This window comes from Ochotona curzoniae, unplaced genomic scaffold (assembly GCF_017591425.1).
Source record: "Ochotona curzoniae isolate NIBS_2020 unplaced genomic scaffold, NIBS_Ocur_1.0 contig_1516, whole genome shotgun sequence".
NCBI classification, from domain to species: domain Eukaryota; kingdom Metazoa; phylum Chordata; class Mammalia; order Lagomorpha; family Ochotonidae; genus Ochotona; species Ochotona curzoniae.
Genome location: NW_024465113.1, coordinates 110840 through 127186, shown reverse-complemented (window position 1 = coordinate 127186; position 16347 = coordinate 110840). Strand labels below are relative to the sequence as shown.

Sequence of the window (16347 nt, the reverse complement as noted above, 5' to 3'; positions counted from 1 at the left end):
GCCATATCCTCAGAAGGCAAGAGGATGCCTGTTAGTGGGTGGTCCCTTCCAGCCTTTTTCCCAGGTGGGCACATGTGGAATGGAGCTCCCAGATTCCTCCCACCCTTTGAGTGTCATGATAGACCAGCTAGCTGCCTAATGGCACTTGGACACTGACGGGCTATCCTCATGATTTGCCTCCGTTACCGTGGATCAGCTGCTGAGGCTCAGGCCTGGGCTGGCTAGCTGCCGGGTCAAGGGGGCACACTGCAGTCACCTCATGGAACTGCACCACGAGGACCTTGGGAAGAGCTTGGCAGTGAGCACCACAGCTTCCCAAGTCCTGAGTGTCTGCGCCACAGCCCCAACCTTCCTGGCTGTATAGCCCAAACTACAGCACAGGGCCTGAGGCCCCGTTCCATTCTCCAGGCCCAAACACTTTTATTTTCTGGGTGTGTGGGGCCTCCCCAGGTATAGCACCTGCCCATTTCAGAGAGCCTTCCACCAAGATGGAGGGTGACTCCCAGTGGCAGTTGGACTATTCCATTTATGAGGAGGGGTGAGCTGGTGGCGAGAGGGTGTGTCACAGGCTCTGGTGGGATGGGTTCAGACCTGTATTATGCTGGGATAGAAAGTGTACCAAAGGGGCCATCATGATGCCCTAGCAGTTGTGTGTTGTGGCACCACAGGCCTGTGGGATCCATGTTCCCTGGCTCTCCCTGGTCCCCCATAGCTGGCTCTGCAGTGGTACGCTCCAGTTGCCAGGAGTGGATTGTAAACAAAGCCAGTATTCTTTCCACGGAGGCTGTGGATGGTGGTAGTGGATATTTAACCCTCTTCTCCGTGGATGGAGCCCCCCGGGGCCACCCCACATTTATATGTGGGGTGGTTCCAGGATGAGCTACATGAAGTGAGTCTGGGTGCCCTCAGGGTTATGTAATCTGAGCCAGTGTGGTCTCAGGGTCTGAGGCCAGCCCTCACTGTGGCCAGGTGTATTGTGTGGTTTGCTCCTGTGGTAGAGCAGGACCTGGGTATCAGGAACTTGGTCTACTGGACAACACAAAGTATGGGAATGGTTCTTGAGTTCCAAATGAAGTAGCCTTTTTGTTTTAAAGTTTGAGCGGGGGTCAGTGACACATGGTCCTTCCAACTCTGACAAAGTTAAGGGCAGAAATCCCTAAATCCATGTAGTGATGAAATCTCTTGTCTTGAAAGGACAGCTGAGCTAGCTTCAGAGTTTGGGATTATAATTCATCATCTTCCAATAAAGAGTGCCCCTGAGAGATGCTTTTAAGTGAGATTGTTTACCCTCTTTTATCTTTGTCTTGTTAACAGAGATGATATTGTTAAAGGATAGCGATTATGAATTCCCAGAGGTTTGTTTGTTTGTTTGTTTGTTAGCTTCAGTTTATTATTAGGTAATAGATTTTTCCTGCTTCAGTATTCATGGTAGTAGTTGTTGGCATGTTAAGTGGTATTTCTCTTGCCATGTTTTATTACACACTCTTATTGTTTTAGAAGACCATTTAAACATTGAGGCAGTTGTAATTATTCTGTTTATTCATTTATTGTACTGTAGGTGTGTGTGTGTGTTTGTTGTCTGAGCACCAGCATCAAGCTGTGCAGGGGGAGAGAAGACAAAAATGAGTATAAAACACTAGTATAAAGAATCAAATGCTTACTGAAGCATACACACAACCTGCTAGGGAAATTGAAGGTTGGAAGAGATGGTATTTTCTTGGATGAGGGAAGTCTTTAGGCTGAGGAGCTGGTTTAAGCAGTGGAGGCATGAAGCACAGTGGTGCATGAAGAGAAAAGCAGCTGTGTTAGTGGAGAGTGGGCTCAGGAACTGATGTGTTGGCGTGCTTGCTAGGGACATAGAGTCCAAGTGCTGTAGGTGTTGGGGAGCTGGTTGAAGCCTTTCCGGGAGTTAGACTTGGGCCTTCCTGAGCCTAGGTAAGGATGTAGGTTAGATGTCAGAGAAGCAAAACTCAAGATAGAACTGAAGTGAATGATAACAGAGTGGTAGGGCTAGAGGAGGAAATAGTGAGTAGGCACATAGTTAGGCACTAAAAGTTAAAATGAGTATTACTTCATTATTAGATATGAAGGATGAGAGAAAGAAGGAATCTGGAGTAAAACTGCCAGCTTTCTGGCTCTGGCAATCTAGGCATCCCAACGAGAGGACTAATTCTTTTTCTGCCTCTCAAAAAACTTATCAGGCTTATTTACTTGGTATATATTAAATAAATATATAGAGAGCAGCCTGGCTGCGAGGATTAGAGTTATAAAAAAGATCTTGGAGGGGAGAATACTTGGTAAGTTTTTCCCCCCCTTAGGCAGAAAGGTCTACTGTCTACCAAAGGAAAATTTGCTATAGAGATTTTGGATTGAAGCCCAGAAAGAACTAAGCCTGTAGTTCAGATTGCTCTTTAAAGTGCATTTGTCATCTTCTTCTTTTCCCTGCCTGTGTGCTTTATTTTTCGTAAAGTGGCATCTGGGGCTTGATCCAGAGAGAGTTGAACTACAGAACCAGGTTGAAAGTCTTGAGCTGTATTTTGCTCAAGACCAATGGGAGAGAAGAAGTGATTTCCAAGGTCACAGTTATGGCATCACAACCATGAAGGGCCAAAAATAGAGCTTCCCTTTCAATTTCCCGGGTGTGAAAATAGATCATTCCCTCCTAGATAACAGGAGAAACCCATAGAGTTGGAGTGCAGGGCTTCAGAATCTAAACGCATGGGCAGAATTGTGACATCGCTGATAAAGTTACCTCCCATGACATTGCCCTCCCACACTGCAATACTGGCTGCACCACTTCTGATCCACTTCCTCTGATGCACCTAGGAGAGCAACAGAAGCTGGCCATGTCCAAGCTGGCTTGGACTCCTGCATCCCATGTGGGAGACCTAGATCTGGTCCTAGGCACCTGTCTTCGACCAGACCTAGCTGCCAGTTTTTGCCATTTGGGGAAGTGGAGAGAAGTCTCTGACTCTTTCTCTTTCACTCTACCTCCCAAGTCAACAAAATGACTCTTTTTAAACAAGAACTCTAAACCCAAAGTACTGTCAGTGACTTTTAGACTTTTTAATTGAAATATTTGTTTGAGAGTTGTGAAGATTGAGTCAGGGAGTCACGCATACAACTTGGCTTTCCCTTGTGGGGGCAGGACCTCCGTTACTGGAGCCATTGCTGCTTCCTCGATTCTGCATGAGCAGCAAGCTGGAGTCAGGAGCTGGGACTGGGAATTGAGCAAGGCAATTCTGTGGAATGTAATCTTAATCATTAAACAAAAGAACCACACCTCAAAGTTCATTTGAAAGCTTCAGATAACTTTTTTTTTTCCTTTCCAGTAGGGAAATCTTTTCACGGAGAATATAATATACTTTATATATATATAAAACCCAATTTGGTGTTAAAAAAAGGAAAGTAGCTGAACTTACATTACTCAGCTTCTTTCTGTGGCCTTCTCTGTTCCTGTCCCATCATTTGGAAGGTGTGGGGGCGCTTGTATTTGAATCCAGTTTGAGAAATTCCTGCTTTTCTCTCTATCGTGCTTCTTTTTCACTGAGTGATAGTAGGTAGAAGTTTCCAGAAGGATTTCCTGTGGTGCCTTCTATTTGTTATGATTCTACAGCCCGTTTCCTGAAAGGAAAATAATGGAGTTGGCTATATAGATTTGGATCTCTGTTTACTGCCTCAATTGCATTTTTAAGAACTGAGTTTTCTTTGTCTTGAAGGTTGTTCCTACAGTACCTGAGGATGCTGGACAAAGAGATCATCCCCATGGATTTCTATGGGGTTGCGATATACGTCCAGCCATTACTTTTGTTCTCATTTGCATTTTTATATGGAGAATTTTTCAATTTGTAAGTAAACAATGCTGTATTCAAAAATGTTCGTTCTGTCTTTAAGTTGAACAACTAATGTAAGAAATTTGTATTTTTTGAGAAAGCAAAATCACATATATGTCTAAGATAAAACAGAAGGGGTATAGAGCAAGTTTTTAAGTATAAAATTTTGAAAGAATGTCCTTGGAAGTTCTTGAGCAACCATTAGCTGCTTCCCATGTCAATAATAAGGACTTGGACTGGAGCTGGAGTAGCTGATCCTTTCTCCCAGCCAGTCGCCTTTCACTTGGAGCTGAGGGCGTTGGCATGTAACCACTCTCCTTCTCTGGGTCACAAGAAGCCATGCAACAGGAAGGGGTGCACTCACTGTCCTGATGGACATAGATGAAAATACAAACTTCTGTCTCCCCCTTTCCTCACTCTGCACATCTATCCCTGGATGTGTCTGTGACTTCTTCAGCATTTACATAAACAGGACCGCGAGGAATTTTAAAAGGTGTGGGGAAAGCAGGATTAATTAATTAATTTCTTTGAAAGGCATAGTTGGAGGGTGGATGAAGACAGAGGGAGGGGAGGTATTTTTCAGTTGCTGGCTCAGTCCCCAAATTTTGGCTGCAACCAGTGAAGCTGAGCCAGGCCAAAGATGACAGGAGGCAGGAGTTTCATCCGTTCTCCCAGGTGTGTGGCATGGGCCCAAGAACATGGGCCACTTCCCACTGCTTTCCTAGATGCATTCACAGACAGCTGAATCTGAAATAGAGCAACCAGCATCCATAGGAGATGCTGCTATCACAGGTGATAGCGTAACATACTGTGGCACTGTGGCGGCCCTTTGAGCGTCTTTGCATTTGATGTTCTGATTTCAGTATCATGTGTCTAGCCATAAAATTCCTTTGTCTTTTCGACTTCTCTAGACTCAGGATTGTCTTTATGTCAATTTGGAGAAATCTCTCCATTTAAAAGTCAGTTTCTCTTTTTGAAGTACTATTGTTCAGATATTGGCTCTCCTTTTATTTTTTCAGTTTTTACTTTTTTTGAAGATTTATTTTTTATTGGAAAAAATAGATTTGCAGAAACAAGAAGAGGGAGAGGAAGATTTTGCATCTGCTGGTTCACTCTCAATAATGTCACCACCATAGGTGATGCTGGCAGGGACTGAGCTGATCAGAAGCCAGGATCCAAGAGTTTATTGTGCGTCCCACATGGGTGCAAGGTCCCAAGACTTTGGACCATCATTCAGTGCTTTTTTTGTTTTTTGTTTTTGTTGTTGTTGTTGTTTATCAAGTTTGGATCAAGTTTGAATCGAGCATCCAGGCCATAAGGATGGAGCTGGGTCTGGGTGGGAAGTCGAGCAACCAGGGCAAGAACTAACATCTGTGTGGGATGCTGAGTTCTAGCAGGCAAAGGATTAGACAGTTGGGCCATCCTTTTGGCCACCTGGTTTTCCTTTAAGCTTGAGGAGCTTCCCCAAATAATGTTCTGACTTACTAGTTTACTTTATATTTGTTTACATTTGTAGGATTGTATCGTAGCCTGCTTTTTCTTGTTTAATTTTATCTGTATCCTTATTCTCTAGATGAATTCCGTTTCCTTTTATCTTACCTTTCAGCCCTCACTAAGCTCTTAAACTGGATTTTTCCCTTGCTTTATTATTTGTTAAAGAGAAAGATCAAAGAAGAAGAAGATTTGCTTTACTGTTTTCTTTAGAGTAGTTGAGACATGTGTCCAATTGATAATATTTCTCAGGTTTGAGTATTAGCATTAGGAGCTATGATAATAGAATTGCCTGAAAACATTTGTCTTAGGGCCAAATATGTTTAGGGAACAATAGGCGGAGTGAAATGAAACAGGAATCTTTACCAAAAACCATTTCAGAGCTGTTGACATAATATATACTTTAAATTTTTGATAAGAGGACATTAATGTGTAGTTTTTCTCATTAGAGCATTTGTCTTGCGGAAATCACTTGTAATATTTAATTGGCAGAGGTAAAATTAAATTTACATATGCTTAGTAACTATATATATATTTGCCTTAACATATTTTTTTGTTAAAAATTTGTTTCAGATTGCAAGCAGGCTTTATGTAGGTAAGCAGTCTTTTTACTATTTTAGGTCTCATCAGTTTTCTGCATAAAATTAAAAAATTACATTTTATCTTTTTTTTTTTTTTTAGTAAAAAAGAAAAAGCTTGCTGTAGAACACTCTGGACTAATAAAAGAAAATTGTGATCTACTTGACAAACCTAACTTTCTAGAAAAAGAGGTAAGAGTTTTGAAAACAAAAATAATTAGAGTCAGGAAATAGTATTTATATGTAGATAGTTTTGTGTAAACAGTTGATTTGGAGTGTATGGGCATTATGCTGTTCCTCACTTCAATGCTTAACAAATCTTACTAATTTTAGCCATTTTGTTAGAAGTGATGTGGTCCCATTGTGGATTTACTCCATGTTGTCCTAATGAGTTTCTTACATTTTTTAGCTCATTTGATTTTCTGTTTTATGGACTTACCTTTTCACATTTAAGAAAGTATATTTGTATTTTTCTTTTTGCTAAGTGTTTTTTTTCTATATTTTATAAAGGAGTCCTTCCCTCAATATATGTGTTTCAATTCTCTTCTGATTTGATGTTTCAAATTCTGCTACAAATTGATGTTTTCATTTTCTCTCTATGTGAAGCCCTGCCTTCCAAACAAATGAAAAAAATCTTTATTTGAATGATTTATAGTTTGTGCTCACGGTGTTGGTTTGTTTCAGTATGAAAGCTTAGAGCGATCTTTGCAAGATGCCAGCTTTGAGGAGTCGGAAGAAGGGCAAACTTTGAAGTTAAAGAGAACAAATGACTTCATTTTGAAAGCTGGGGCGAGGAGTGTTGCTGACTAACATAGACTTTAAAGATACTATGTTGTCAGCAAACTCCGTTTCAAAGAAATATGAAAAAATATGGTAGTTTTTATAACTTACAAATGGTTAAATATTGGAAATAGACCGTTGGTAGTACATGTTTTGAGTGACGCCTATTCAGCTCGTAGGAGAGCTCTGTAGAAGCTCTTTGTTCTTCCTTCTTGGAAAATCTGTGAAGTGACCTTTCCTTTTTTGGACTCAGTTTACTACACAGAGAGACAAAGGATTCATTCAAACAAATTTAGGACTAGTTGGCAACAATGAATTATCGAAATTGTGTCATGGTATTGGCCTAGATGTAATCCTCAAGAATATTAGGAATTATTCAGAATTGGATCAGAAGTTACATTATAAATATTGATGTGCTGCTAAGTGTTTCGAAACTGGCTCTCCAAAAATCACTTGCTGAGTTCTGGGGAAAAAAAGAAAGAAAGAAAAAAAGGTTCCCAACCTGGCCAGTCTCAAGTTACCAACCTGAGGTTACTGAATGAGGAGTATTCTCATGATCCAGCTTTCCTGAGCCTGGTGTGATTCAACTCCTTATAAGGAAAATCCATTCGATTTTAGCTAAATTAAGATGTATTCAGCTAAGTGACTGGAGAATCTCACTGCTGCTTAAAGATTGAAAAGTCAAAACCAGAGAGCACAGATGCAAGATGGTGATGGTATAAATTGGGTCACAAATATGGTACATGTATTAATCCTTTCTTCTTGTGTTAGCTACTATCAAAAATAACCATATGTATTTGCTTACCACTTAAAGTTATTGCCCCAGTAGTAATTGATTAGAGTTTTGATCAATTGGGAGAATTTTAGAAAGCATTTGGCATGCTAACAGAACAGAAAAAACTCAATAGCAAGCACATTTATTCAAGCTGGGTTGTATGTGTAGACAAAATGAAATAATGAAATATACCAGCTTGTTGTGAAGACGATGCAGTTGTGTAACATAGCAGAATGAAAAGTCACAGTCTTTATTTTCTGGAATAGTAGTAATAATTGAACGCAAAGTACGTGGTAGAATGTTAAGAAATTTAGCAGTAGAATCTATAGATACAAATAAACCAGTAGAGTAACTCTAACTCAGGTCAGAGAATTGCTGCAACAACAGCTAAATTTAGAGACATAGGAAAAACAAGTTTTTTTTTCAGCAGCAAAACATAGAGCTTTTCTCCTTTTATTTTTGCCTGTTTACATTCTTTGATTTTGGTTTTCAATTTTACACAACTTCGTTGAAGGGTCGTGAATAGCAGAGACATTTAGTATAGTGGTTAAAATTCAGTTGGAATAATTAATCACTTAACTTTTTTTAATTGCACAATTATTGTAATTCATATCAAATATCAAATCTTGATTTGTGTTTAACTCTGATTTGATGACACTATTTAATATACTCAATTAGGTTATTTCACCCTAAATGTTTATACTTTGCCTATGAAGAAGATTGTTGGCACCCACTAGAATTGCTAAGATCTTACTGTTCTGAAAATCATCAGAATCTATGAACAGATTTAGCTAATACTACATATGTTTGGTTGAAGTCACCTGACTTCCCCTAACTGAAAGCTCCCACATCTGTCTTACCAAGTTGGCTTTTTTCTTAGGCAACCAATGAACAGCTGAAGATTTGCAAATCTAAGCTGGACGATAAAGTTCTTTCCGTTGAAAAACAATTTGAACAAGAATTGGAAAAATGTGATCGACCTGAATTGGTAAGGCTTTTTGTTTTGTATTTAAGGAAAATGCTACAAAAAGAATGCTTATGGGATTTCAAAAAGTAATGGTATTGACTAAAGTATATCATGTACTGTACGAAAAGGTAAGGAATACAGAGGCCATAAAAGAAAGAGCAACATTTTCCACCTCCACCATTTTCCTTTCTTAGATTCCATATATAAAGTGGGCTTTTCCCCCCATGTTTTCATACAGAACTTTCTAAACAATGCCAATGTAGCTTACATGAATAATTTTACAAAGTTGAATGATCACATACACACTGGATAGTTTTTATTACTTAAAATGTTTGGTCAGGACAAGCAAGGGGAATCATGATGTGAGTTTAGTTAGTCAGATCTGCTGTGCATGGAGTGATGAGCCCTGGGTAAGTTAAGTGTTGGGAAGTGTCAAAGTTGAGATACTGCGTTTTGGAAACTGCAAGGGCTTAGTAAATACTTGTCTCTTGACTGATACTTTCTTTGCAGGTGGCAAAGATTTTACCAGCGTTACAGGCCCTAAAAGATGGAAGAAAGTCCCTCAACTCACAAATTGCTGACGTAAGTTGAATTTGTCTAACACTTGTAGCTCTGTTATTTTTGAAATAATTTAAATTTAGTTCTTGTTTTTATTTTTCAGGAATACTATATAATGTTAGGGTTTCAGAGTTAGATCTTCAATTTCCATATATATATATATATATATGCACGCACCCATAAGGCATTTCAGAAAAGTTTATAATAGTATACAAATATTTGAAAAGCTGTTGCTCTACTAAGCTTGTTGAAGGTGATTGCTATTTAACATATTAAGACAGAAAAAAAACCCTCATGGAGTTTGACTTTCAGTGGCGGATATACAGAATACGTAGTTGGTAAAATCTGCTATGCAATACGTGGCCATTGATAACAGGCTGTCATTTGTGTAAGGTCACATGGCAGATTAGTGGCAGAGCTGTACTTGATTCTGTGCTCTGTTTTCCTGCTATTCTGGGATACCTCTGCTGGCATTTTGCTGCCGTGTTGGTAGGTACACTGCCATGTTGCTATGTGTTGGAATGCTTTGGCCGTTATCCACATAAAGATTCCAGGGAGTCCATGAAGATAAGCCATTGTATTATGTTGTTATTGACCTAATGTTTTTTTTTTCTACTTAGGCTACAACAACGACCAGACCGTTTCAAATTATTCATGAGGCAATTAAGGCAGAACTAGAGAAGGTTTTCAATGAAAATGTGCAGCTTCACCAAGAACTGCTGCAGGTTTGTACTCTAAGTGAATCTTGCTTTCAAGTATGTAATGAGAAGAGCTTTGGGCATCCTTGTGACCAACCACATGTTAAGAGCAGGGTGGTTTTTGTTTTTTGTTTGTCTACTTAATATCACGGTAGGGTACTTCCATTGCACTCTTGTAACTGTGTGTTTTGGATAGGGATGCACAAGTGTATATTCTTCTGGTTCTCTTTCCTCGGAGTGAAAGTAAACCAGGGTGTTTGACACTTAGGCAATCACAGCAAATAGCGTTTAGCACCTGTTGCTTATCCGGGGCTTCGAGGCAAAATGGATCCTGGAGGTAGTTCAAATGAGGACTGAACATGTATCCTTTTTCTCCCTGTTTATATAGGCAAGACACACTGATTCTCATGTGTTCTGTTTCCTTTTTTCCCCCAATCAATTTATAGTTATTCAGCAAGAAACTTTGCAGTAATTGCATTACTATGACTCTAAATGCTTTATCTGGATCATTTAATATGATTGCATTTTCTGTCTACCTTCTGTCAACATTTTCTCTAATATTAATAATAATTTTGTTTCCTGTCTATCTACCCATAACTCTCAAAGAGAGTTATGCATCTTTGATGCATTTCGTATAATACCTTATGGGTTTATGCCTCTAACATAACAAAGCACCAGTCTTTTGCCATCTTGGTGTCAAAAACAAGTCAGGCCTGTGTTAAGCTTGTGATCAAATCAAAACTAGATATTTATATAAAAAATTAATTATATAACATCACTTGTTACAACTACTTTCTGTGGTTTTAATTGTGTTACTGGAATAAAACATTGTAATACGATCGTTCACTAATGCTTTAAGACTGAATGTCACTTCATGTTTTCAGCAATGTGTTAGCTAGCACCCAGTCAACAAATCCAATGATTTGTTTTAATTCCATTTTCTTAAGACTTACTTTTATTTGAAAGGGAGATTTACAGAGAGACACGTAGCGACAGAAAGAGAGAACTTCCACTCTGGTTTGTTACCCAAATGGCTGCAACCGCAGGACCTGGACCAGTCTTCAGCCAGGAGCCTGGAGCTACTTCTGAGTCTCCCACATGAGTGTAGCGGCCCAAGAACATAGCCATCCTGCACTGCTTTCCCAAGACATAAGCAGGGAGCTGGCTCCGAAGTAGAGCAGCCAGCACTTGAATTGATAGCCACATGGGATGCAGGCCCCTTAAGTAGAGGCCTGATCTTAGTGTTATGAACAGTTTTATGGAAAAATTCATAGTATCCAAAGTTTGCGTGGGTTTTAAAGCATTTTTAGTGACCAAATATTGTCCCTAGTTTTTCTCCATGAACTCTTTGAGGTACTTGTGTGTTTGTCTCAGTAAGCCTTTTATGTGATAAACATATGTAAGTCAGTTGAAGAATACTTTAGTCTTGTTTGAACTATCCCAGTTTGGAAATTCTTCGTAATAGGAGTCTTCTTCCTTCCTGGAAGTAGCAGAACTGCCTTTTTGGATGTCTGTTAATGACACCACCAGCCTTGTGAATTCATCTGTTTACAAACGTGCATGATGAGTGAAATTTTTTGTTTCAATTTCAGCTTTCAGAAGAACCTGGACCATGGAAAGAAAAATTACGGAAAGCTGCTGATGAAGCGCAAATAGGACTTGAAAACACTAAAATACGCAGAAAACAACTTCTGAGGGATGCACGAGGCCTCTTTGAGGTTAATGACTCCTCTGATTTGTATGATTGAGCTGGCTGGAATTTTATTTTAACATGGAAATTTATAAAGTTTTACATGCCAAAAAAAAAGGTTTTGCAAACAAATCCTTGCTATGGGAAATGATGAATTAAATTGCTAGACTGGGATCTTGAAACTATTCTTAGTGTCATAATCTTCCCCTCTGCACCCACATATTCCACAGCTATCGATTCAGCAAACCATAGATCAGAAATATTTGAAAACCAAATGAATTGTGTCTGACAGAATGTTTTCTTGTCATTATTCTCGATAGTGCTACCACAATTTCTGTCACAGAGTTAGCATTAGTAGCAGTATAGAACTGAGTTAAAATATAGGTATGTGTAGATTGTACCTGAATACTGCACTGCAGAGTATAAGAGCCTTGAGTAGCTGTGGATGTTGGCATTTAGGAGTTGGATGGCTGGTCCTTGGAACCTTCCACTTGTGGACACCAAATGATAAATGTATTGTTTAATTCTTTGCCTAAGCGTAAAAGATTGAAAGACCTTGAAATGCACGATAAACGCAACAAAAATGAGACACTAACCTTGAACTGTGCTCAAATCTGAAGGCCCTGTTGTTTGTGCCTCAAATTCTAAAGAGTGAAGGGACGGAAGCATGGCAACTGTAGAGCAGAATAGATTTAGGTGGGTCTTTCCAGAGAAATACATGGCTCAGTCCTTTGATTTTTTTGGTTACAGTTCTGGAAAATCTGTTTCCAAAGGGAAAAAAAAATACCCAATACTGGGAGCCCTCTTATGCTCTAATTTGGATTCTTAAGAATGTGTTTTATCTCAGTTGAACTCCTCACTTCGTTCTGTTTTGTTTTGAATACATTAAAATTTGTAATCTTTATAACACAGATTTCATAATTCTATCAAATGTATCCTTGGGTTAATGATCACTATTATTTCTAGCAGATAATTATGTCATATAAAGCATTTTACCATTTAAAAATAAGTATTTAGCAAGAATGAGCCATTATGAGATCTTCCATGTAGGAATCACTAGTTCTGGTTTTATCTTGGAGCACTTAATAGCCAATAATATGTTACAGCTTCTCTACCTGTGTGAAAGGGAGAGAGACAGAGAGAGATAGACTTACATAAAGCTTTCCCACTTGCTGTTTCTCTTTAGTACCCAGAAGAGCCTTGGCTGGGCCTTGTAGCCAGCAGTCAGGAGCTCCATCTGAGAGGAGTGGCAGGGACACATCTACCTGAACTGCCCGCTGGTGAGGTGGTGGTGTTCATGGAAGGGAACTAGCAAGAAATTGGAATCAAGAGATAGAGTCAGAATGGGAATCCAGACATTTAGATGGAGAATGAGCGTCTCAAGGGGTGTCTTTTTCAAAAAAAAAGAAAAGATTTATTTATTGTTATTGGAAAGGCAGATATACTGAGAGAAGGAGATGAAGAAAGATATTCTGTCCACTGATTCACACCCCATGCGGCCACAATGGCTAGAGCTGAGCTGATCCAAAGCCAAGAGCCAGGAGCTTCAAGCTTCTTTCGGGTCTTCCATGCTGGTGCAGGGTCTCAAGGCTTTGGGTCTTCCTCAGCTGCTTTCACAGGCCACAAGCAGGGAGCTAGATGGGAAGTGGAGCAGCTGCGACATGAACCAGTGTCCTTATGGGATCCTGGTGTGTGCAAGGCAAGGATTTTAGCCACTAGACTACTGCACTGAGCCCTCAAGATGTGCCTTAACCACTGTGCCAAATACCCACCCTATGTAGATTCATTCAAAAACTGTACTTGTACATCCACAAGTTGTAAAGTTGGGCTGGCATTGTCATATGTAGGTGAAGCTGCCACATACATTAGCATCTCATACAGCTTTTTGCTAACTTACCTGGAAAGGCTACCGAAAGATGGCCCAATTCCGTGGACCTCTGCCAGCTGTGTGGAAGACCCAGATGGAGGCTGTGACTCCTGGTTTCACAATGTTACAGTAATTTAGGGAGCAAACCCATGAATAGAAGAGTGTGTCTGTATCTGTCTCCTCCTATTTGTCCTTTGACTGTCAAATAAATACGTACAGAAGTCTTGAAAGAAATAATGAATACACTAGTGTAAGTCATTCACCTTTTTCTTTTGTTTTGTTTTTTGCTCAACATCAAATGTCTAACTGATCCCTTACTAAAGGTGAAAGACCCGTCTTCATCTCTCGTCGTTGTAGAAGACACAACTAAAAATAATGACAAGACAAACTTGAACGTGAAGAATGACGAAAACAATTGTGGTCCTTTAGGTATTAAATCAGTATTCACCTCTTAATAAAATTATGACTAGTTCTTTTCTTCTCTTTGTTTTTTGTTCTCCCTCTAGACTTTTTTGCGGGGTGGTTTCAGGGTTTTACTTGAGCACAAATGTAAAGTTTGCACCCAGCTTGCTGCTCATTTTCTTTGCTGAGCAGCCTAGCATTGGGATTGGTGACTCAGATGGACAGCTGGGCTGCCATTTCCCTGAGGGCTTTGCAGTTCTTGGAGGAGACATTGTGAGCAATCTCTGCACAGCAGGATTTGTTGCACATGAGTAGCACCTCTAACTCCTTGATGTCATGCGCCAGGAACTTCCAGAAGCCACTGGGCAGCCTGTGCTTTGTCTTCTTGTTGCCCCAGTAACCATTGTTGGGCATCAGTATCTGGCCCTGAACCTCTCGCACACCTTGTAGTCAGTGCCTTTGGGCTCCTGCCAGTTCTGCTTAATTTTGACATAGTGGCAAGCCTGGTGCCAGATGTACTTTTTGGTCCTCTTCTTGATGACCTTGGGTTCAGCAGGGGTCTGAGGGCAGCCATGATACCTTTGGGGAAGCAGCAAAGCCACAAGTATAACCCATGCTCCCTGGAGTGAGTTGCTCTGCTTGGGGTACACACACTATGTCAGTGTCTTCCAGTTGCCGGTCTGTGGCAAGCTGAGAATGGAATGGCCAGCTGTGTGGCTTCGCTCCCCCTCCCACCTCCAAAGCTGACAGAGCACTGGCCACACTCGAGATGGCATCTGGGACGTGGAGGCCATGTTCTTAGTATACTTGTGCTTTGACAAGTTGGAAACAGTGTCACTGTCTCACTTTGCATTTATCTTCAGTTGGAGCAGCCCTGGTAAATCCCTTCAACACCTCATAGACCAGTGCTTGTTTTTCTCTGTGTTGTAGGCCACAAAAATGAACAGGTGACTCATTCAAAAAATGAATGCCACACAAATCACAAATTCCTAACTCAAGATTTTTATTAAGTTCATTTGTTACACTACTTTGGGTCACCACCATAATTTTTTGCCATTATCCACTGCAGTCTGGACTTGCCAAAAAAAGGGTTAGCTGAAGCCATGCACGGTGTTCTCAAACCGATTTTGGTGACTTTCATTTTTATTATTTATTTTATATATATATTTTTATTGTTATTAACATTGTATTATGTGATACAGTTTTATAGGCACTGGGGATTTCCCCCACCCCTCCCACACCCCTCCCCCATAGTGGATTCCTCCACCTTGCTGCATAACCACAGTTCAAGTTCAGTTGAGATTCCTTCATTGCAAGCATATACCTAGCATAAAGTCCAGCATCTTATTGTCCAGATAAGTTCAGTGGCCTCTTGGGGAGACCCTCTCTGGTCTGAAGGTAGAGCTAACAGAGTAAAGATCCGGTCAGTTAAAAGCCCCAACAAAACATCAGCATCAATATACAATGTTATGGAATTAATTGACATAGTATTGAGTAAACAATATGTTAAAAATAATGCAAGTTCAATTCTTCAAAACATCTGGGTTGAGACAGTATCAATGACAGGTTCAAAAAATAACAACCAACCAAACAAAAATTACAGGTTAAATCATTTTCTTGCAAGGCAAACATGTGGTATGTAACCTTTTGGGATTCGCTCATTTGTCTTAGCATTATAGTTTCCAGTTGGGCCCATTTAGCCACAAAGAACTGCATTTTGTTTTTTTAATAGCTGAGTAGTATTCCATGGAGTAGATGAACCAAAGCTTTCTTATCCAATCTTCTGCTGATGGGCATTTCGGTTGCTTGCATGTTTTTGCAATTACTGATTGTGCTGCTATGAACATAGGGATGCATGTTGGTTTGTCGTGAAACAGGTGTTTTGGATATATTCCTAGGAGTGCTATTGCTAGGTCATATGGTATGCAGATTTTGAGTTGTTTGAGTGTTCTCCAGACTGATTTCCATAAAGGCTGTACCAACTTGCAGCTCCACCAGCAGTGGAGTAGGGTTCCCTTTTCCCCGCATCCTCGCCAACAAGTGTCGCTGGTGTTCTTTTATATGTGGGCCAATCTTACTGGTGTTAGGTGGTACCTCATCGATGTCTTAATTTGGATTTCCCTTATTGCCAGGGAACTGGAGCATTTTTTCATATGTTTGTTTGCCATTTGGGCTTGTTCCTTTGTGAAATGTTTGCCCATTTCCCGTGCCCATTTCTTGAGTGGCTTGTTTGTTTTGGTGTTTTGGTTGTTTTGGAGTTCTTTGTATATCCTGGAGATTAGCCCACTATCGCCTACATAGTGCGCAAAGATCTTCTCCCATTCTGTGGGTTGGTTTTTTACTTTACTGATTGTTTCCCTTGCTGTACAGAAGCTTCTTAGTTTGATGAGGTCCCATTTGTTTATTCTGTTCTTAACTGCTATTGCTTTTGGCGTCCTTCTTAGAAAGTCAGGAGCTACTCCTACGTCTTGCAGGGTATTTCCAACATTTTCTTGCAAGAGTTTGAAGGTTTCTGGATGTAGGTTTAGGTCTTTTATCCATGTAGATTGGATCTTAGTGTATGGTGACAGATGTGGGTCTATCTTTTTGTGTCTGCAGGCTATCAGCCGGGAAAAAGATGGCCGACCTCGAGGAGCTGTTATAAGGTGGAGAACAAAGAGAGAAGGACCGATCCAGCCGAAAAACAAACCAGGAGACACAGAATTGCA

The 16347-nt window shown here is 40.2% G+C and overlaps 1 long non-coding RNA gene and 1 pseudogene across 1 annotated transcript; one reads left to right on the top strand and one right to left on the bottom strand.

Moving 5' to 3' along the window:
- Positions 1 to 3405: 3405 nt before the first annotated feature.
- On the top strand, positions 3406 to 7140 carry LOC121148503. Its single transcript, XR_005882563.1, has 4 exons — positions 3406 to 3848; positions 5898 to 5919; positions 6006 to 6094; positions 6587 to 7140. It is a non-coding gene; the product is annotated as an uncharacterized LOC121148503 (long non-coding RNA).
- Positions 7141 to 13762: 6622 nt separating this feature from the next.
- Positions 13763 to 14213, bottom strand: LOC121148492 (annotated as a pseudogene).
- Between the last annotated feature and the right edge of the window lie 2134 nt (positions 14214 to 16347).